General features: G+C 51.9%; 1 protein-coding gene across 5 annotated transcripts in view; it reads left to right on the forward strand.

Moving 5' to 3' along the window:
• The first annotated feature begins 335 nt into the window (after positions 1-335).
• OTUD7A (OTU deubiquitinase 7A) overlaps positions 336-21,924 on the forward strand; it is a 213,244-nt gene continuing 191,655 nt past the window's right edge. For 2 of the 5 annotated variants that reach the window (XM_088789316.1, XM_074318359.2), the window contains exon 1: positions 336-475. The gene's annotated coding sequence lies outside the window, so the exon portion shown is untranslated. Of the gene's footprint in view, positions 537-21,924 lie in introns of all 5 variants that reach the window. The other 3 variants (XM_088789318.1, XM_088789317.1, XM_088789319.1) reach the window with 2 other exon arrangements.

Consider the following 21,924-nt stretch of genomic DNA (forward strand, 5'->3'; position numbering starts at 1 on the left):
CCAAGGGGCACCGCGAAGGGCGAGCACGGGAACGCGGGCGTGGGGGCGCCGTGCGCTCTCCCCGGAGCTCGGGTCTGCGGCTCAGGTCGCGGCCGCGAGCACGCGCGCTCATAGGTCTGCCCGGTGGGGCGGGGGCGACGCGGCGCGCGCACGTCCTCGAGAGGCGGGGGCGCGGCTGCGGCCGGTGACGTCAGGGCAGGGCGCGCGCCGGGCGGCTGCGGGCGGAGCCGGGAGGCGGGCGCTGCGCGCGGCCGCGGGCGGAGCGGCGGGGCGCGAGGGGCGGAGCAGCGCGCGGGAGGAGGCGGGGGAGGAGAGGCCCCCGGGACCGCGAGCAGCAGCTGGGGAGGGGGCCGCGGAGCCGGAGCGCGAGCAAAACAGCTGATCTGATTTTCCTTTAAAGCGAAAGAAAATGGAAGTCGGGTAGCGGCGACTGCGGCGCTGCGGGCTGGCGGAGCGGAGCGGAGCCGCGCGGCAGGTGAGACGGCGCTGGCCGCGGTGCTGCCGGCGGCGGCGGGTCGGGGCCGTGGACCAGGCAGGTGCGCGGTCCGAGCGCGGGCGCGGAGTCCCTCCGCGGCGAGGCGAGTGGGCGCAAGGCCGGTAACCGTGGGGCAGGGGCGCGGGGGCGCGGGGGTCGTGGCCCCCGCGCGTGGCCGGCGGGCGCGTCTGCATTGCGGGCTCCGCTCTGGACCCCGCGAGCGCCGTGGCCACCGGTTCCGGCCCGGCGAGGCGCGCGTCTCCCAGGCAGGGCGCGGCGCTCCTGCTGGGTCGGGCCGGCGTCTCCTCTGGGCCGCTCAGCTGTCCGCACTAGAACGTGATGACAGGCGTGGGGGGACCGGTCCCTCGGTCCGTGGGAACGCGACGGGGGTCCCGCGGCGCCGGCTGACTCCCAGGCACGGCTCTGCCCGGGACCAGCGCGTGAGGCCGCTAGCGGGGCGCCCGGGCTGTGGCTGGGTGGGCCACCGCGGCCCGGCGCACCGCTCCATAGCTCCGCTGGGTCTGGCTGGGCAGGAAGCGAACCGATAATGCAATTTGGCTGTGAACCCGGAGAGGCCTTCCTTAGTGTCCTCTCACTGGAGGGGAAAAAAATTGCAAATGCTGTGCTTTCAGTGCTCCTTTAAATTTGGGAAATGTCAGTGATGTCATCATTAACAAAAACTTTCCTTCATTGGACACAACCGCTGGAGTGTACCCTCCTCCCCGTGCAGCTCTTGCAGCGCTTTGAAAAGCTTTGCAATAAAATGGATTTGCCTTTGCTCTCTAAACTCAACCACCTTACAGAAGTGAAAACAGTTTTTATTTTTATTTACTGGCTTGAGAATTAATAGTCTTGAGAGTGGCCGAAGGGAACTTGTTAGATCCCGCGGATCTTGGAATCGCTGCCTGTCCACAGTGCAAGGATCCAGGGGAAAGTCACGCATGACACATGCTATTGCCTTGCCTTATGTTTCCAATTGAAAGTAAGCCATGATCCTATAATTTTTTAAAGGTATTATATTTAATGTGGCAGGCGATGTGTCCAGGAAAAGATGGACAGCATAAGCTAAATCTTTACAGGCCTTGACGGCTTCAGGAAAATCTGCAGGTCTCTTTCCTTCTCCATGAACCTCCCCCATCCAGGAGGTGTCTGGGAGCAGCCTGCCTGGGGAACGTTAGCAGCTCTTCCGGTCCTCCTTGCTTTTCCTCTCCTTACCACAGCTGCTGTGTGTCCCACCAGCATCCAAGGCCAATTCAACACCCATAGAGGGCGGAGAGGGGGCGAAGGCTGGAAACCTACCTACAGCACCCCACGTTCTGGAGGCATTTTTCCCCTAAAAGCGAGCAGCATGCCATCATTAGAGTTTGTGAGTGTTCCACTAGTACCGACTATTATGGGAACAAAAGTAGCAAGTTCCCAAGACAGTCTGAATATCTACTTAAGCCTCTCATATCAAAAGGATATTCAGCATGGGACAAAATTATTGACATTTTTGTATTTAATAATTAATGACCACTCCTAATTGGTTAAAATAAGCATGGATTAAGTCATTAGTGTGGTCCTATTGGGTCTGTAAGGAATTTAGTACCACATGCTACACAAAAGTTCAGGCTAGTCAGGAACATGAACCTTCCGAACCCTGGATGGGTATGAAGCAAATGGGGGAAGCAGGGGTTTCCTTTCCACACTTGCCGTTGGGGGTGGCCATAGAAGCCATTGCTGTATCGAGTCTTGCCAGGTGTGGGTCTCAGCCTGGATCCTGTGTGGCAGGTGTCCCGGGAGGAAGTAACCGCGGAGGCCTGAGGCCCTGGTGGAGGCCAGCATTGGAATTGTGGAGATGCTGAACCATCTGTTCTCACCTTGTGCAGAAGGGGAGGGGCACCTCCCTTCTGAGCAAGCAGGGTGTACATGGCGCCTCATTCTTGAAAGTGCCAAATTTACTCATAATGGCAAGGCTGGATGAGAAAGGGATGCTTGTACCAGAACTGTCCACAATACGCGTCATTTGGTGACTTTGACCCACTGTGTACAGTTGCTTTAGAACTTGAGCTCCCACGTCAGGGCTGTGAAACCACTCTTGCCACATATCCACTTTTTTTTTACCTGTAGCCCTCTGAAAATATTTATCATGATGTTTTTTACTTAACTCGTGGTTAGTACTTGTGAAAATTCAAATGCAAGTGTTTTCACTACATCTTTAGATGTCCTGCATTTATTTCCTAAAACATTTCAAAAGCAAATGTTTTAGGCTTTAAAGCTTTTTCATCCCCCTTTTAGAGGGTCGTATCTTGCGTTTCTAAGAAGCCAAAATCGCTTTGGCTTTCCCTTTTGTTCCCTTTGGATCTTAAGGTCATGTATTCCTGGCTGGGGCCGGGAGAAGAAAGGCTGAGTCAGCCCCCGCGGGGCCAGCAGGGGGCGTGCGGAACGCGGCTGGCGAGCCTCCACCTGAGCCACCTTGCGAGAGGATCTCCAAGCCGTGGGGAGTGTATGTGCGCGCCGCCGCGCCTCCTGTGCCTGTCGCTCAAGGGATGGAAACTGAAGGAAGGGCGGGCACAGACTTGAATAGCTAGAGGTTGTGGCTCCCAGAACGTGGGCCTCCTTGGATGAGGCAGGGACGTTGCTCTAATGGCGCCATATCTTGGGAGAGTGGCGGTTGGTTCCAGTCTGAAGATTCAGTGCTGTCCCAGACTGCTGAAGGGGAGTGGTGGCTTGGGAAGGAGTGAGTTGGCTGGTAGGACCGAATCCTGGTCATGCTGAGGGCATGACAGCCAGGACAGCCCGTGGAGAGTCGCCCAAGTCCTGGTACCGTTTTATCTTGGGTTTGACTCCTACTGGCTAAACCCTGGGACTGTGTCAGTGGAACCTCCCTGGGGTTGATTTGCCTGCCTTGCCCGATTGTTGGCCTCAGGATTTCTCCGATGGAGAAAAGTGAATGTTTAATCACTGTACGTTTCTTTATCCATAGGAAATACAAACAGGCGCAAAGAGGCAACTGTGCTTTTCACTTAAATGTGCTTAACCTGACTTCAGTGCGTGGCAGGTTACTCACCAGCAGGTGCCCTGGAGGCTGCCCCTGGCAGACACTGAACCTAGGTCCTGCGTGGAGGGTCATCTTGGGAGCAGGGATCAGTGTTTCCCAGGCGTGGGTGCTCACCACGGCGTCTAAATGTGGTACCGAACAGCAGACTCCCCCCTTCCCTGTGGAGAACCCATGCAAAAGGGAACCATGACACCTTGAAGGAACAGTTCTCTTCTACTAGAGAACTGTCCAAATGCTACGACTGGATATCTCTTTTTACTTCTTATTCCATCGGAAATGCGTGTAAAAATCCAATTATTGATGCCAAAGGGACAAACAGGGAGAGTGTGTTCTTCAGCTTCATGCTGAGCCAGGCTCTTCACTTGCAATGGCGACAGGGGGAAGTGCCACTAGATTAACAAAACAAGGCAGGTGGCACCTGATCCTTTCAGATGTCCATCCTGAGGACGACCCCGGCACTTCCTACCCACAGGGAGCCCTGAGATCCACAGGCATGGGCATGGAAACAAAACATTCTGGCTCCTTTTTGTAATCTAATTTAAAATATTTCACCCTTGAAACTTGGAAGTGGAGTTTTATTTGTCCTTGGTGACTGCTGCAACCCCAAGCAAAGTGTGTGTCAGACCAAGAATAAGATGGCCCCAACACAGATGAGACGGAGCGGGCAAGGGAGGTACCGCCTTTGCCACAATTTGGGGGCAATCATTCATAGTGATGGACTACAAAAGAGGCTTGAAAATAAGTCTTTAAATTCTGAAATTGAGAGATGGGCTGGATGCTGCCTTCTTACTTGCCCGCTTTGTGGAGGCGCGTTTATCGGGCTGGTTTGCACGTGGCATCTCTTGACCAGGAGGTGGGGCGCGGGCAGTGTGGGATGAGGAGGTAGTAGACCCTGCTTTTCCTCCTGCTTCAGCCACAGCCGGCCGCTTGTGACAAGACATGGTCCACTCATGCTTTAGGCTCCTCGTGGGAGCAGGAGAGCACCAGCCAGCCTCCGTGTCACCAAGGCCTGATCTCATGTGATTCCATGAAACCCCAGCCCTTGCTGTCCCAGAGTCATGCCATCCACCTTCTCACCTTCTGAGAAGTCCCCTGTCCATTAATGCTCAGCCACGTTCTAGATACATGGCTCTGGTGTAAGCAGGCGAGTCATAAGTACACTCATTTTCTGAATTGGAAGGATTTTGTGTTTGTCCTTCCAATGATATGTTTCCTGTTTGACCTGAGTTTACTCTTACGTAGCTTTCCTTATAAATATAATGGGAATTTGATGTCTGAATGAATATACATGAGTAAGATGCTATTGACTTTTATGAAATATAAAATGAGACCTTTGAAATTCATTTCCTTTTCTGCTCGGCGTTTCATTCAATTGTTTTGTTAGATTACGGCCGTTTCATGTGGTGCTGAGGATTGGTGTGAACAGACAAGCCACCCACCCTGGGTGAGGTGGGTGTGGCTCAGTTACTGGGATGAGTTTCGGAGCTCACCCCAGAGACAGTGGCTGTGTGGGGCTGGCAGATGTCCCGGGTGCCACCTGCCAGCTTGAGCCTTGACATCTCTAAGAAGACCCGGCTGTGCTGACACAGCCCCAACTCACCCCATCATCTCTGCTCCCATGTCAGGAGTGGCTGTAACGTGGGGCTCTCCCGGTTCTTCAGTGAAGCTTAGCTTGCCCTGTACTGGGTGTGTTCTGGGGCGTGGTCTGTTGCTCCTTCTGCAGCCCCCTCCCACCTGAAAGCTCAATCAGTACCCTTTTCTCTGGGAGGTTCAGAGACCAGGGTTACAACCCATTTCCCCATAGTTCATCTAATGATGATTTTGAGCTGCAAAACAAACGTGTTACTGAAGTATAGGCCACACACTTGCACGTGTCATTCTTCCTGCCTTTAAAAAGGGTTATTTGACCCAAGATATACAGTTAACTTTTTAAACAATGTATGAATTAGAATATTTGTTTTTCCAACCTTAAGATACTATTGTGCCATCTCTTAAAGGAATCACCACTGTACAGTAAAAATAAATAGGACAAGTCGCCAGCCGACTTGGATGGGTGAGCAGCTGTGTGCCCTTGGGCAGTCCCCGAGTCCCCTGAGGGGAGACTGTTGGCTCTGGCCCTCCCACAGGCGACAGGGAGGAGCAGATGGGAGTGTATGCACTGAGTTCTTAAACTCTAAGCGATCAGACATACAGTAAGAGGAATTGGAGACAAGGTGTGTCTGTCACCGCGAGCCCAGTTTCTGTCCCTCGTCACTTGATGGATTCGACAGTCTGCACTTGTCACCCAGGGCATTGCTTGGATGAACTACTTTGTCCTTGATGTTTGTAGAGGAAGAAAGAGGCCTGGGTAAGAGGGATGGATGACCTTCGAGGACGTCGTGGTTCTTGTACTGTATCTAGAATCGTTAGCCTGCTCTGTTGAAAAATGACGAAGGACGCGTCTTTACCTCAGAGGACTGCAGACTCCCTGAGAACCGGGAGGTGTCCCCTGCTGGCCACACGAAGAGCGGCCCCCAGGCTCATTGGGTGGGGTGGTTACAGCATCCTGTTGCTTCCACTTGTAAGCTGATGAAAGCTCAGTCGTTGACACAGACAACTTGGGGTGGGGGCGAGGAGAGAGAAAAGCTTTCCAAAGGTGGAGTCCTGCAGGCTGGGGCGGTGGCTGTGACCTGAGGTCCTGCCTGAGATGGTGGTCTCAGCATGGACCCCTGGGGGAGGTGTGTGCCAGGCCACTGCCGGCCCCACCCTCAGCACACTCCCAGCGTTCCCAGAATGAGTCTGGGCTTTGAGGCCCTGGGGCACCCCTGTCATTGGCATTGCCTGTGGTGAAGGCCAGCTCAGGGATGATGCCGGCCCACGTGGAGGTAAGTGGCCCCGTCACCTGTTAGGTTGAGAAAAAGCTCGGTGGCTCTCTGTTTCCCTTGGCACCATGGGTGCGCAGTTATTGGAAGGCCGGCTGGATCTCTTGGGAACATGAGGCCTGGAAGTGCAAGGATGGGTGCCGTCCGGGTGCACATTCCTGGTTAGTCGCTTGCAAAGCCTGTCTCTGAAGTGCTGACTGAACTGAGCCCTCGGGTCCACTTGGCTGGAAGTGCCAGTTGACTCTGGGTTATCAGGTGCCGCATGTGCTGTCAGCCCAGCTGCCTCCCCAGGGTCCTCTGCCTGCCCTGGGCGAGGCTGACAGGGTGTCCCTAGGTGTCTTCTGCCACTGTTGGCTTGTCCTGTGCACAGTCTGGCAGGCAGTGCGTTCAGAAATGCATTATTTTCACAACCGGTGCTGGAGGCTTCAGGGGCCTTAGAGCAGGGTCCGTGCGGGCGAGAGTCCACTGCTTAGTATTTGGGGGTTATTATTATAAGATCAGTGTGTCGTTGCATTTCAGTTAAACTCCTCTGTGCCCACGGAGTGACTGGAGGCCCAGGCCAGAAACACGGCCATGGATGAGCGTCTGCATGTGGCCCTGCTGTCCCCCTGTCCCCAGGGTGACAGCCTGGCAGGGAGAGAGCTCGCAGCCCTCGTCTGGGGCACATTCTCTAGGTCTTAGTTGCACATGAAAAAGGAAGACGGGGCTGCCTGACCTCTGTCGTCGCATTTCACCCCGTGATTCTGTGCCCAGTGACCCCAGTTCTCTCCAGGTGCTGAGAGAGAACAGATAGGAGCAATTCGGTGTCCCCTAAAAATATTTGTATCCATTTCTCTGGTTGGGGCGCCTACCGAGCATTATAGCAGCATTTCCAATGAGAAATGAGTTGCGTGGACAACACCCCCCAAACACTAAGCCCCTCGAGGGGCGTCTGACGACGTCTCGGGGCCACTTGTTCAGAACACACTTGCAGTTTGTGTTTGTCATCTGCGTTCTGTTGTCCTGCAGGAATTAAAATCAGAGATTTAATTATTCTTCCTAGAATTGCTTAGCTCCCGTGCGTTCACCAGTGGTGTGGTTCAGAAGGTAGTTGATGTGAAATTTGGACTATTTTCTATCTTGAGCCCCCAGTTTGGTAGCGCGCGAAACAAACCAAACCCGGGTGATCCGGTGACGGGCGGAATGAGCCTCGCTTGTCCCATAGCTCAGGGTGTGTTCTAAGAGCAGTTCCGGTTTCGTACTTTCCACTTTATGTGATATACATACATCCACTGTGTGCTGTCTTAGCGAGTATTAGCTGCATCCGTTTGATAGGACACAGTATTGAAACGCTCTCCTCCCTGCCTCGCTGTTTCTGGGTTTGCAGAGGGGCCTCGAAGAAGAAAGCGTTTTACACCATCCACACTGCACCGCAAATGCCCCCTTTGGGCCTCTGTTCACATCCTGACCAGGACCGTGCTGTGCACTCGGGTCCCCCGCCCTCATTCTACCTGCCAGGCCTCTTGCATGGGCTCACCTGTGTGCTCTAAAGGGTCCCAGGAGGCGGCCGGGGCCCTCGGACCTCCCCTCGCTGCCACTGAGCAAAATCCCTTATCACCTGCTATCCGGTTATTTCAGTTTGGAAGGAGAGTGATACCCTCTCAAGTTCCCGTGACAGACCCACGGCACCGTGACATGCAGGTCTGATCCGTGGAGCTGCGTGGGGAATGAGGCTTTCTGGACAAAGTACTGCTAGGAAAGTTTTTTTGTAAGTAATTAGGCTTGCCTGTCTTTCAGCGTTCTCTCTTTTGTGAAAGTTGCCCAAGGAGGAACAGAACCGCGGTCTCCGTGGTGACAAAGTGAGGGCTTCAGTTAAACAGCAGTGTCTCCACACAAAGCCCTTTATAAGAATGGAGAGTCTGTGGGGGCCCCCTCCCCACCCCCCACGCCCTGTACTCTGCGCACACCTGGGTACGCTCTGGAGGGAGACGAGGGTGGGCACCACTAAGAAAACTAACCCTCCATGGTGCAGGACATGCCCAGGGCATCGGGGGGGGGGGGGGGGGATGAGTGTTTAAGGGCAGGGGGAGCGTTCTGGAATGAAACCCAGAGCCCCCGTTCCAAAACCTGCGCTCGTCACGTCACATTCTTCCTGACAGGGAGGGGAGGAAGCACATGCTTTCTGAGCAGGAAGCATGTGGGCCACCCCAGCTGTGCAGCGCGATGGGACGGCCCGTCTGCATTCACAGAGGTCACTGACACCCCTCCCTGTTGGTTCCTCGTGTTGCCCGCGAGGCAGGTGGCGGTCTTTTGCCCCAGATTCCTGGTGGCATTTCACAGAATAGCAGAGAAAGACATGACAAAGCCCTCTAGAAATGGACATCTGGCTGCCCCAGCCACAGACCCCTGCCAAGGGCCTCGGGTGCTGGCTGGGCTGCACACGAAAGGTGACATGGGACCACTGGGCACTGCACGCTCTTTGGGCAGTCACCAGGGTGGGGGGAGGCCACACAGGAGGGCACCATGTCAGCAGCGCACAGACTCGTGGGAGCCAGGGCTGCCTCTGAGGGAGCCAGGTGGGGGCCGGGGGCTCCACAGGCCAGGCACTTCCTTGGGGGCAGACCTAGCCCTTTACAGGCCCAGCTGCAGAAAAAGCTTCTTCCTGAGGTAGGCAGCGTGCTGACCCCCAAAGCTGCTCAGCTCCTCACCCCTGGCCCCTGTGACCCTGGTACTTTTCCAAGGCTGCAGGCACTCAGAGCTGTAAGTTAGGCATCTGGAGGTGGGGGTGTGAGCCTGCGCTGCCAGGTGGGCAGCTAGGATCCCGGGAGGCAGAAGCGGCAGAGTGCGAGGTGTGACCCTGGAAATAGGTCAGTGATGCGGTTCCTGGAAGGCCTGGAAGGGTCCATGGGCCAAGGAGCGGGGTGGCCTCTGGACACCATAAAAGACGGGGAGCACATTGTCCCTGCACCCCCTGGGGCACGCAGCCCTGCAGTGCCTTCCCTGTGGCCCAGTGAGACCCAGGGGGCCTCCTGACCCCCAGAAGGATCAGATGACACATCACTGGTGTTTAAAGCCCCACGTTTGTGGTGCATTGTTACGGCACGAGTAGGAAACTCACAGACTGTGGGGAATGTTTTACTGCAAGTGTCCTCACCTGCCCGGTTTGTCGCCATGTAGCTGTGTTCACTCTCTCCCCCCTCCTGCTTCACCCCCGTTTCCGTGCCTGGTCCCCGTGCTGGTTCCTTTGTGACTCTGTCCTGTTTGACACTCAGGGCTCTGCTGAACACGGGGGTCGGGGAGGAGCCTGGGTCTGGAACACACTGCTCGGCGGGTGGGGCTGCGTCCCCAGATGTTCCTGTGTGAGGTGGGTGTGGCTGGGAGCGGGTGCTTTGTGTTTCTGTCTCAGGTCGGCTGCCTGCCTTCTCTCTGGATGAGGCCACGCCCCTCGTCCCCGGGATCTGGCACCACCATCGCTTCTCCCAGAGGGGTCTGTCTCCCCCAGGGGTCAGGCGGGCACGGCTCGCTGTGTCCATTCCTGACGACCTTGGTCCTGGCTTGCGGTGATTTGTTCTTTCTGCTCGTGTGTCACCTCGATGCGTTCAAGGTGGACTATGTTATCGTTCTCATTCCCTTGCTCCCTTTTCATTGTTCTTTGGGGCTTCCAGCGTGTGCAGGAGTAAGCCGTGCCCTAGAAGCGGCTGTCCGGGGGTCTTTGCTGACAAACTCTGGGCACTCCTTGTGCTTTGAGAAGAGAAACGGGTCACCGTTCTCCATCTGGGCTGGGCATTGTGTAGCATTTGTAACTTTGGGGTTCCTTTTCCAAGAGGAGTTGTTGTTTTACTGCAGAACCATTTATCACAAAGGCCCTTCTGTTCTATGAGAACAACTATTGTGTTAGAGATCTGACATCCCACGGCTCAGGCCCCCCTACACGGGGGGCAGGAGGCAGGCAGGTACCTCACTCACTGCGCGTCTGGCCCAGGCTGTGTCTGTCTCTGCGTCCGATCCCGCACCTGCTGGGGCCTGGCGGCCTGGGACAGACCCACCGCCTGTGTCTCGGAAGTTTCTGTGGCCGCTGGACGTGAATCAATAAAGCCTGGAGTCACCACTTCCTGCTTTAATCACTGATGAATGTTAAATAAAGGCCATAATCCCTGTGCAGAAAGAGTCGCCATCACAGATTGCCACGTGCTTTATCAACATTATCTAGTTTAAATTTCACAGCTACACTGTCAGGCAGGTAACACTGTTCAGGTGACGCAAGCAGAGGGCTCCCAGCTCTCCACCTCGTGAAGTACAAGCTATTTTCACAAACACCGACTGAGCCCTTGACACCCAGGAGCTGTGCATTTGCTTTGTTGAGTCGAAGCTTCTAAACATTTTGCATTTTTTTCAAGAGTTCTTTGCATGTGCAAATCTGTGGGCCCAAACTACATTTTGGAACTGGCTTCCTTGCAGCAATCTAAGTATGTTTGTTTTAAGCATTTGGTTTTAAAGAGTTACATGTTTACAACGTTCAGTTCTGCAGAGTTTGTCCATCTTTCAGAGGCCATGGCAACATAAGAGTAGGAAGTCCTAAATCCTGACAAATGAGTGTTGGCAAGGGGTGTGCCCTGGCCAGGTGCCCTGCCGGCTGTCCTGGGTGCAGCACCTTCAGCCTGCTGGGCCTGGGGTCCCTGCCAGCCACGTGGCACACAAGTGCGGGGGCACCCACACTCGCCGTCTTTAGTTGCTTAGTGGGGAAATCCACCAGGCACTGCAGAGCCGGGAAGCGGAAGTCTCCACATGGTTTCTTCTTTGCCTGCCTACACAGGGCGTGTCAGTGGACCGAAGCCTCGTGGACGCCCGCTGGGCTGACCCCCACATTGCCGCAGACAGAGGTCAGCAGTCCCCTGACAGTCAGTTCAAACAATGGCCAACACTGCGCTGTTGCAGATGTGGACGGAAGGTGTCTGGGAAGGACTGCACCCGGGGGTCACCTGTACAGCCCAGATGTGTGACGGCCTGGAGACGGGAGCCCCTGGGTACGGTAGCTCCTTTGAATACCTGGGACCACAGGAACACGAGCCACCATCCACCAGCTCCCGGGTCCTCCCTGCCCAGGGCGTGATGCGGGTCTGGCATCCGTGCAGGGATGTCATTAGATCATTAGCCATCACTGTCACCAGATGTCTGTTGCCACTTGCCTCTTCTCTTTCTTTTCCAGTTGGTCATCTATCAGCCATTTCTGTTCTTTGCCCGTTTTTACAGCCACTCTCACATTTTTTCCTTTCAGCTCCCTGCCCCGCGTTCTGGATAGTTCTCTCTGCTCTCCCTTCGCCTTTGCTAATCTGCCCTTTCCCTGGTCCACGTCACACCCACGACAAAACCCAGCCACTTGGGTTGTGATTTCTGTGATTCTGTCGTGCATTTCTGTAAGTTCTCTTCATTTCCCATGTCCTCAGTCTTTTTAAAACTGTCATACTATTTACTTCGGGTTTTGATCCCTTTTAAAAATGCTTGAATTTATCACCTAAAACAGTGCCAAGTCATTTGTGACCTGAACTTCTTGGGGTGGTGGGCTGGGGGAGGGGGCGCTGTCCATCCTGCGGCTGCCGCCCGTCCGTGGGGAGTCGCTGCTTCTTGCACATTCTCACTTGACTGCCCCCTTTGTTGGCTTGACTTCAGGGCAGGTGTATCTGGCCAGTGAGGTTGTATTTGCTTCTGTGGGGTCCCTGGGGTTCTGGGAGCCCAGAGCCACTGCACATGTGAAGTCCTGGGTGGTTCTGGCGACTCTAGGCGGCTGTGTGAGCCCGTGCCCTTTACCTGGTGTTGTCGTGCAGCTGGAGCGAGGGCTGTGGGAGTGCCCTGCTTGTGACAGGGACGTGGCCGGGAGCTTGGAAAATGGAGCCACCACAGGGCAGGGCAGGGCAGGACAATGCCTGGTGCATTTGTATGCCGAGGCCTCGGGGTAGCCAGGGAGCCGTTTCCTGGCGGAGTGCTCACTGTGGCTGGGCCGCCTTGGTCCCATGGGGAGCTGTCAGCTCTGCAGAGGCCAACGACTGATTGGGTGTCTTGTCTGGAAGTGCACGTGTTTGCTGCTTTTCATCTGGTCACTAAGATAAAAAGTGCGGCGTGGGGTGTGGAGGAGCACAGATGCCGCAGGGGGTGAGTGTGGGGTCTGCAGGGAAGGGAGGAAAGCACCCCAACACTGGCAGACAGCTGGAATATTCTAGAGCCCTTTGTGTGGATGATATCCACCTGAGGCATCTTTTGCAGTCTGCATGATTTACAACTTAAAAAAAGAGAGAAGAAAAGCACACGCTATTTTAGAGTATTTCCTGCTCCCTGGGCACTGCCCCCAGGACACCTGGCCCAGCCCCCACCTCGTCCCGGTCACACCACAGTGTGTGGCTGCCCTGCCCCATCATGGCTGCTGGCTGTCCCGCCCGGCCTGGGTGCAGTAGCCGCCCCTGTGAGCCGTACTCCCGCTGCTGCCATGGTGCCTTTTAGGTTCCTTCTGAAAGCCTTTCCCTGCCAGCCCCTCCCTCACGTCCCCGAGTGTGCATTCCCCCAGAGCTCTGCCGTGAGGGTCCTCAGTCCCCAAGGGCAGGTGGCAAATCTTCCCGTGTTCAGGAATCTCACCCGTGGGCTGCCTGCCCCGTGGTGACGGTGCTTTTCATAGTCATGACACTGGAAAAACTCTTCAGATTCCTCAAAGAAGGGACTAACTTGGGGTGCAGTGTCGTGCCCAGTTAGTGCCCCCATAGAGCCGTGCTCATCACCCCGCACCCCTGCACACACGCAGTGGAGAGGGGAGTCGGAGCGCACGTTGTGGCTACACGACAATAAGTGTAATGCCCAGCCGCTGTGACCTGGCTTCACAGGTGGCCGCCTTCTCCCAGAAGAAAGGGTGGGGGCGCCTGAGCTGCACTGAGGAGGAGAGCACGGGTCCTGCTCCTGGACGGTTAGTGTGTCACACACTCGACATCGGGCACGCGCGTGCCATGCCCCTACTCTGGGTGCTGTTCTGCGTGTGGGGCCTGGGGTGGAACCATCTCGGGAGCACACAGCTCCGACTGCCTGTGTGTACTCCTGGACGAGGTCTGAAGGACTCAGGTGTTTACGTAAAAGGTCCCCAGGTGTCTGCCTGCTGCATCTTGAACTTTCTCTGCCGTCGATAGTGTCATTCGCGTACCCTGACCCTCAGTCCCGTCCACCTGGGGTGCCTGGGGTGGCAGCGCACTGGGCAGGCGTCCTGCTGCCTGGGGACAGCCAGGGGGGTGGGTGTGGGTAAGGGCGGGTCTTCAGTGTCCACTGCAGCCCATGATGGTGGGCGACTCTGGGCATTTTCTTGGCTCTGCGTTTAATCTTTCACAAACTTCTGCTGCCCTTGACTCTGTGTTATCTCATTCGTTTGCCAGACGTTGTATCTAAACATTTCCTTTCTCCTAAAAGTAGCAAATGCTCTTCGGAAAAATACCCATCAGAGAAGACGTAACCATGGGTGCAGAGGATGTCCCGTTGGTTTTCTTCTCCTCTCCACCTGGCACTGTTTCTTGCCCTTTGCACATCACTGAGTCCCTTCTGTGGCCGCCGGGCACTGCGTTGCCCTGGTTATGGCTCGCGGGGTCCCTGAGGCCTGGTTGCCAGGCCGTGCTGTGGATGCGCTCCAGGTGGGATGGAGAGGTCGTCCCAGTGCCGTGTGGCGGGTCCCAGGAGAAAGGGACCCACCCACCGGTTCTCGTTCCCCAGAGCTGTTGTCAGGTTTCTCCCTGTATTACTGATCCTTGCACTTTCGGGGCCCCCTCCAACGTCCCATCAAAGTGAACGTGCCTAGAACGTCACAGAGAGGATTAGTAAGCTGTGGTGCGAAAGCTCCGATGCCCTTCCGGCCTGGCTGGGCGGTCCTCGCTGAGGCCACACGCACGGGAGTGACCGTGACTCCAGGGCCTCTCAGGCCAGGGAAGCAGCTTCCGTGCAGAGCACGAGCCCGCCCCTCGCAGGGCAGAGGTGCATTCCTGGTCTGCGGGCTGTATGTGACAGAGCCGCTCTGCTAGTCCTTAAACTGCTTGAACAGAACAGAAAAACTAAGAGGCCCAAAAGAGTAACTGACCAGCAGGGTTTGTGCCCTGTCCCCCAGCTCCGCAAGGACTCCTCAGCGACACTGCCACCTATGGCTGTTTGCAGAAAACGTGGTCGCCGCCTGCGTTACCCTGTTAAGCAGAAGTGGTAGAGATTTTCCTTTTAAAGCCATCCATTTTTAAAGGAAGAGCTGGAAACATAGCACAGGTGGGAAAAAGGTCACTGTCAGGACCGAGATCATATTAATAAAGGCTCATTGGTATTTCCTGGTTTTGAGAAAATGTTTACAGAATTGTTGTCACATGGAAGACGAACGCTCCTGAGAGCCACCCCCCAGGAGATGGGTGAGAGGCGGGCTTCCAAGTCTGGGGCCTCTCGAGGCCCCTGTCCTCATGGCCTCAGGGCCTGGCGTGGGCACCGTGTCCCTGCTGGGTGGGGACTGAGGCCACACAGCACCCGTGTGGGGCAGCTCCTCACACGTGTCCTCAGCCCTTACCCTCGGGTACCCAAGGCCCTGATGGCGACCCAGGACACTTTAGTTGGCATTTGGGGTCTGCGGGGTCAAGTAGCAAATGGAAACCCATCTTTTGGAATGCAATAAACTTGGGATTTTCTTCTGTGCTGCTCTTGCTTAAGTCATGAGAGACGCGCTTTAAATAGGGACGCAGCGATGTCACTGACAGGCGCCTTCCCAGCACTAAGTGGGTCAGCGTTTTGTCACAGTTTTGACGAGATCATAGGTTGGTCACCGTAAATTGGGAGAGCCACGAATCTTGTACGCATTTGCAATCAAGTTAAACAGCACGCCTTAATTCCTGGCCTGCAGGGCGTCCTCTGGCCCCCACTTCCCCGCCACCCCCCTGCCACCCCTCCCACAGCACAGTCTCGGCCCAAAACAGCCATCAGAAAGCTGGCCGTCTGCAGGGCCCAGGAGGGCTCCCCCTCTGTGCTGGCGACGGACCACTGTCCTCTTGCCTGCTTGGCTGCTGGGAAGCACCCTGTCCTGGGGGCGGCCTGAGAGATGCCTCCCCTGTACCTGGCCGCCAGCTTTGCGCAAAAGCACAGCCTCCTGCAGAAAGGGGCACAGCAGACGCACACAGCTTGATGAATGTTGTCACAGTGAATGCACCCTTGTCATCCACAGCCAGAGCCCGAAGCAGACACCCGACACCTGGGAGCCTGCTGGTGTGACCACTGTCGTCACTTCTCACCCCCAGGTTGGCGTGGCCTGGGACCCACGAGTTCACACCGTGTGCGTGCATCCCACCTGCGCCCTTTCCGGCCATGTGCTGTGTGCAGAACCTTCCGGGTCCTTGTGTGTCGTCGCAGGTCATTCATTCTCAGTGCTGTAGCTGGCGGTTTCCAGGTTGGGCGCCGGGAGCCCTGTGCTGCGGCCTTTCTGGAACATGTCTTTGCTCAACCCTTGGATGCACTTCTGACAGGTGCACACCTGGGAGTGGAATTACTGGTCGTGGGGATTCAGGGCGTCGGCTTCGGCGATGCTCTAGCTTTCCACAGAGACGCCATTTCCAGGTAGAAGCCAGAATGAGGGTTTTCGGGGAGAGCGAATAAAGTTACGATGGCGATGGAGTGTATTTTGGTGGCTACTGGGTCAAGCACACATCCAAAGACATTTCAGTAAGCACTTATTCTTAGAAATCTGGGAGAAGAGAATTGGTCCTTAGAGAGGCAAATCCTGCCTTTAAATGAGGACTTTGTATCCCAGTGTGTGCTTGTGCACCTCAGTTCACTCTTTCTCACTGTGCTCAGATGATGTCCTGCCCCTGATAAACCCACTCTGGGTGGGGAGTAAGGGAACGGGTCATGCAGACGTGCAGAGGCAGAGCGGAATCGCCACATGGTCCCTTGTCACATGTGCCCCAGAGGCTGTCGTACATTAAAGTATGTAACTGAATGGTCCTTGGATGCTAAGAAAAACCCCACCCACATGTCCCATTTCCGAGGTCAGGCTTCCGACAGCATCACCTCTTACACCTTCTGAGACTGGGGAGCAGGGACAGTGTTACCCTCTTGTCACAGTTGACGAAACTTAAGTTCAAGTTAAGTGACTAAGTAAAGGGGGCCTGGCTGGTGTCTTTTGGTCACAAACCCCAGGACACTGTGCCATTCCCAAGCCCGGTCTGCTATTTACCACGCAGGTAAAGTAAAGGTGGTGGCTTATTCTGCGGTGACTATTAACAAGCTCACCACAGCACCCAGCTCCTTCGGCCTTTGCCACCTCCATCTTGCACAGATGACGTGGGCGCTGGGTGACAGCAGCACGGGACTGTCCCTCGGTGGGCCAGCCAGCGTGACCAACACGACATCCTTTTACTGTGCTTGTTTGTATGGATTCTAGAAAAGTTATGTTAGGAAGTTTGGATGGTGGGATACAGTAAATCAGGTAATGTGAAATCTAAACCTTCAGAAACAACATTTGGGCAGGTGTATGGATTTAATGTTTCCTAGCCATGTGTGGTATATTCTGAAACCGCAGCGTTCACCTTAAAAGTATATTTTTCTGGAACTACTGACGTCTATTAAAGGGGAAAAAAATAGACTAAAACACAGCCTTGTTAACTCAGCAGTATGTCTGTCGTTACAGGAAGCTTGGTGTTTGATGTCACCTTTGCTACTTCTCATAGAAAACACACAGCTGTTGTTGGCAGGTGGGCTCTGGGCTTTGGTTGTGTGATGTTCTGTAGAATAATTTCAGAAGCTACTGCCTGTGTCGTCAAACTGTCAATGGGGATTACCAGCTACAATGTTTTATTTTTATTATCAGAAGACATTTTTTGTGCAGCTAGGTTAGTTCCCGTCTGACCAAGTTAAAGATCTGAAAACCAAACCAAACAGCAGCAACAACAACAAAAACCCTAAGTTTATTTTTAAGTAAATAAAGCAATTTGCTGAATGTGTAGTTTATATTTATATTAAAAACAGTGTATTGATATTAATATTCATATGTGGTTTTACCCTTCACTGTATCTCCCAGGAAAGTGACTGACTTAATCACTTACAGAGTGATCATCCCAATAAATCTAGTACCCACCTGACACCATACATAGTTATTACAATATTATTGGCTATATTCCCTCTTGTTAGGGTCTATTTCTGTTTTCTTAATCCTGTTCCACTGATCTATGTGCCTTTCCTTTCACCATTACCTCTCTGCGGTTTCTTTGTCTTTCCATAAATGTTTTAGAATAAACTTGTCTATATCTACAAAAATGCGTCGCTGGGATTTCAGTAGGATTGTTGGAGAGAATGGACATCTTTATACTATGTTGACTCTTCTAACCCATGGAAATGGTACATCTCTCCATTTATTTAGATCTTCAATTTCTTTAATCATCTTTTCATAATTTTCAATGCGTAAGTCCCATAAATGTTTTGTTCAATTTATACCTAAGCATTTATTTTAGTTTGAATGATTGTCATATTGTGTTTTAATTTCAATTTCAATTCCATGGGTGCATTGTTAGTATATAGAAACAGGGTTGATTTTCGTATGTTGATTTTGTCTCCTATGACCTTGCTGAATTCACTTAGTTTTAGGAGATTTCTTACAGATTTCTTAGGGTTTTCTGTGTCGGCTATTACATTATCCATAAATAGCTTTGTATTCTTTCCCAAACTATATGCCTTTTATTTCCTTTTCGTGCCTTATTGCACTTGCTAGAACTTCTAAAACTATGTTAAATAGCAGTGGTGAGAGTAGACAGCCTTTCTTGTTCCTGATCTTAGGGGAAAACATTCAATCTTTGGCCTTTAGTTATAATAGTAGCTTTAGGTTTCTCAGATATGCCCTTAATGAGTTTGAGAACGTTCCTTGTATTCCTGGTTTGCTGAGTGTTTTTAGCACGAATGTATGTTGGATTTTGTCAGCTGTTTCTCTGAGGCAATTGATACGATCATGTGGCTGTTATATTTAGTCTGATTTTTGAATATCAAACTCAGCTTGAATAAGGCCCAGTGGATCACTGTGTCTGATTCCTTTTCTATATTCCTAGAGTCTGGTTTTTGTGTTTTGTTGAGGTTTGCTGTGTCTCTGTTCTTGAGGGATGTTGGCACTTTACTTGCACTGTCTTTGACGGGCTTTGGTATCCTGGTAACACTGGCCTCATAAAGTGAGTTGGAATAATACTCTTATTAGTAAGCGTCTCTAGGAAAGGAATCATGAGTTAGCTGTTGCACTGTAAATTCTGTGTAGACGTTCTCAATCTAAAATGATGTAAGTTCATGAAAAGTACAAAAGGAAACATTCAGAAGAAACTGAAAAGGGATTCAGTTATGCAAGCACCCTCTTCCAGGTTCTAAAATGACCCATCCCAGCAAGACTGGTGAAAGGCTATGTCTATACTACAATTCTGCATTTGAGGGGCATTTCAACATTTCAGAAGCGCCAAATATCACCTTTGGAGTTTGCCTGAAATATGTGCCTTGGATTAGAGGCAAATTATAAAACAGTGCTGAGTTTCAGAGAAAAAAAAAAGGTGTAGTATGATTTTTTGTTTGTTTTACGGTGGTGTGATCACAGGGACAGTGCTTTGGCCACCTAACCGCATGTGTAATATTTAAATCTAGGTCCAAAGAAATAGGGCAGTTTGAAGAACAAAGAAGAGAATATTTTTTAAAAAAATGACAGGAACAGAGTGACTGCATTTCTTGTTGGTAATGGCCAACCCTGCCTGCCTGTGGCTCACCATTTGCAGTGCAAACTCAGTGACATGTTTGCCTTGTGTTGCTTTACCATTCTGTATGGTGACTAGCAGAGAGGCTTTTAAGAAGGTCAAACAAGTGTGTATTTCCTTAACAGTCGCCAGATGTAGTGAACAGAAATAGAGGATGCCCTGTGAAATTTAAATTTCAGATAAATCACTGGTGATGTTTTAGTATAAGTTAGTCCCAAATATTGTGTGGGACATACTTATATAAAACATTGGTTTTTCATCTGAAATTCAAATGTAACCATCCTATATTTTATCCAACAATCCTAGCTTTTTTCCGTATTTTTTCCTCTACTTCGAACCTTGTTCATTTTCATTCAAGGGAAAAGCGAAAGAAGTACATAGAATGTCAAAATTCTATTGCAACTGTTGTATTTAGTGTAAGACAGTTGCCTTCTCCTGGCAAGTGAACTCACTGGCCGACCTTGTGTCATATTTCATTGTTTTGCTCTGAGGGGTGCCTGTGGCAGGGGTTACACCCCTCCCTAGTTTGTGCCCTGAGCCACCAAAGCCCACACACACTTTCTGTTTGGAACGCTCTCACTTCATTCAACTCGCCAGCATCTACTTATCCGAAAAGATTCCTACTTTTCCACACACTGGCACCTCAGTCCTACTTGCAGTCTTACCCTTCCCGGATGCTGCCTAATTTGGTGCCCTGCACTATAGACACGTAATAGCTTTTACGTACTTCCGCATCGGGTGTATAAGTAGAAGCAGAGTTTATCTCTTGCGTTCTTTACTTTCATGACCCCCCCGGTAAGCTTCGTTCTGGTATCTGTGGTGCCTGGATTAGATGAATGGCCTAAGAGGATGTAAGAGAACGTCTCTGTCACCACCTGGAGGTCTCAGACATCAGCAAGAGGACGCCTGCTCGGGAGACGCTCTCAGAGGTCACCCTGTGTCCCTCTTGGCAGCAGCACTGGTCCCAGAGCCCGCCGTTCTGTTCTCTTCTGCTTTCACTCTGTTCCATGCATCTGGCAAAACCACTTTGTTATGGACCGTATGCTTCTTCTATGTGTTAGCATTTGTTTCAGCCCAAGGAAGGACGTTCCCTGACTCTTTTTTGTGTTGTTGGCTGGCTTTAGGGCACTTGAGGCCATTAACAAAGCTGGAGTATTACTCATGTAAGAACCAAATGCCCTTTAATATCAGCTCAGATTAAAAAAAAATTAGTCAGTTTAGCAGCAGCTGAAATGGAGGCCTTCTCTGGCCTTCCTGTTGCATTTGTAAGATCACAAATAACGTGGGGCTCTGGATGGGGACGAGTCAGGGAGCACCCCCCCCCAAAGCAGAATGGCAGCTTCTGGAGGCATTTTCTTCATGCCTTGTGAAAACTGAACTCACTATTCCCAAGTTTGTGATTGATTCTCTGATTTCTACAATTTCCATCTAAATTCACTTAAAATACAGGTTAAAATATTCTTTGTGATGGGCTATTTTATTCACTCAAAACACAGGAGTGAGAAATTTGATAACTGCCAGTAACTCTGGGATTCTGAGCGTATTTAAATCTGGCCTGGTTCTAAAAGTCCCAAGAAATTATAAATATAACATTTTTATATGGACTTAAATATGTTTTATTGGTTCATTTGCATAAATATATATTTGCTAAGAATTGGTCTTTCAGTGCTGAGAATGAATATTTTCCTACAATTTTGATGTTATAATAGGTAGGAAAAAATTTGCTGCAATCCTATTATAATTTGTGGGGATGTTTCTGCAGCTGTTAAACCTGAATAAAGATTTTCAAATAGAAATTGCTTCTTTTGTAAATATTTTCTGTTTCTTAGCTTTAACACTTAAACATAAAGAAATCTCTTTGGATTCTAACAACTAGGAATTATACACACACTTGCATCACATGGGTGTTGGCTACACGTGTGCAGACGTGCCGGGCGGCTCAGCAGAGTCAGGCGTTTTGTGGAGACAGGGCCCCCATTTTCATCCCCTGGACCTTCTCTGCCTCAGTGTCCAGCTACGAAACTGAGTGCTCTGCTCGGAAGTCATACCGGAAAATAAGACCTCCTTATTTTTCCTCTGAGAAAGGAGCAGAGAATTCTTCTTTCTTTAAAAAGTGTTTAGGATGTCACCTCACATCTATCAGGATGGCAACTATCAAAAAAAAAGTAACAAGTATTGGCCAGGATGTAGAAAAATGGGGAGCCTTGTGCACTGCTGGTGGGAAGATAAAATGGTGCAGCCACTATGGAATACAGTATGGAGGTTCCTCAAAAAATTAAAAATAGAATTACCATATGCTCTAGCAATCCTTCTTCTGGGTATCTACCCAAAGAAAATAAAAGCAGGGATTCTGACAGATATCTGTACACCCATATTCACAGCAGAATTATTCCCAATTTCCACAAGGTAGAAGTAACCCAAATGTCCATTGACAGATGAACGGATAAATAAAATGTGGTCCGTACATCAAATGGAGTATTAACCGTAAAAAGGAAGGGCATTCTGACACATATTACAACATGGATGAGCCTTAGGACATCAGGCCAAATGAAGGAAGTCGGTCACAAAGGACAAACCCTGAGCCCACGCGTCCGAGGGCCCTAGAATAGTCCAATTCATAGAGACAAACAGTGGGATGGTGGGTGCCAGGGGCTGGGGGAGGGGAGAATGGGGATTTGTTTTTTTAGTGGGTACACAGTTCAGTTTGGGAAGTTGAGAAAGTTCTGGAGACGGACGGTGGCGATGGTGGCACAACAACGTGAATTCACCTAATTCCACTGAACTGTGCACTTAAAAATGGTTCAAATGGTG

The sequence above is a fragment of the Rhinolophus sinicus genome, chromosome 13 (assembly GCF_057876585.1).
Source record: "Rhinolophus sinicus isolate RSI-liver-muscle chromosome 13, RSI-T2T, whole genome shotgun sequence".
NCBI lineage: Eukaryota > Metazoa > Chordata > Mammalia > Chiroptera > Rhinolophidae > Rhinolophus > Rhinolophus sinicus.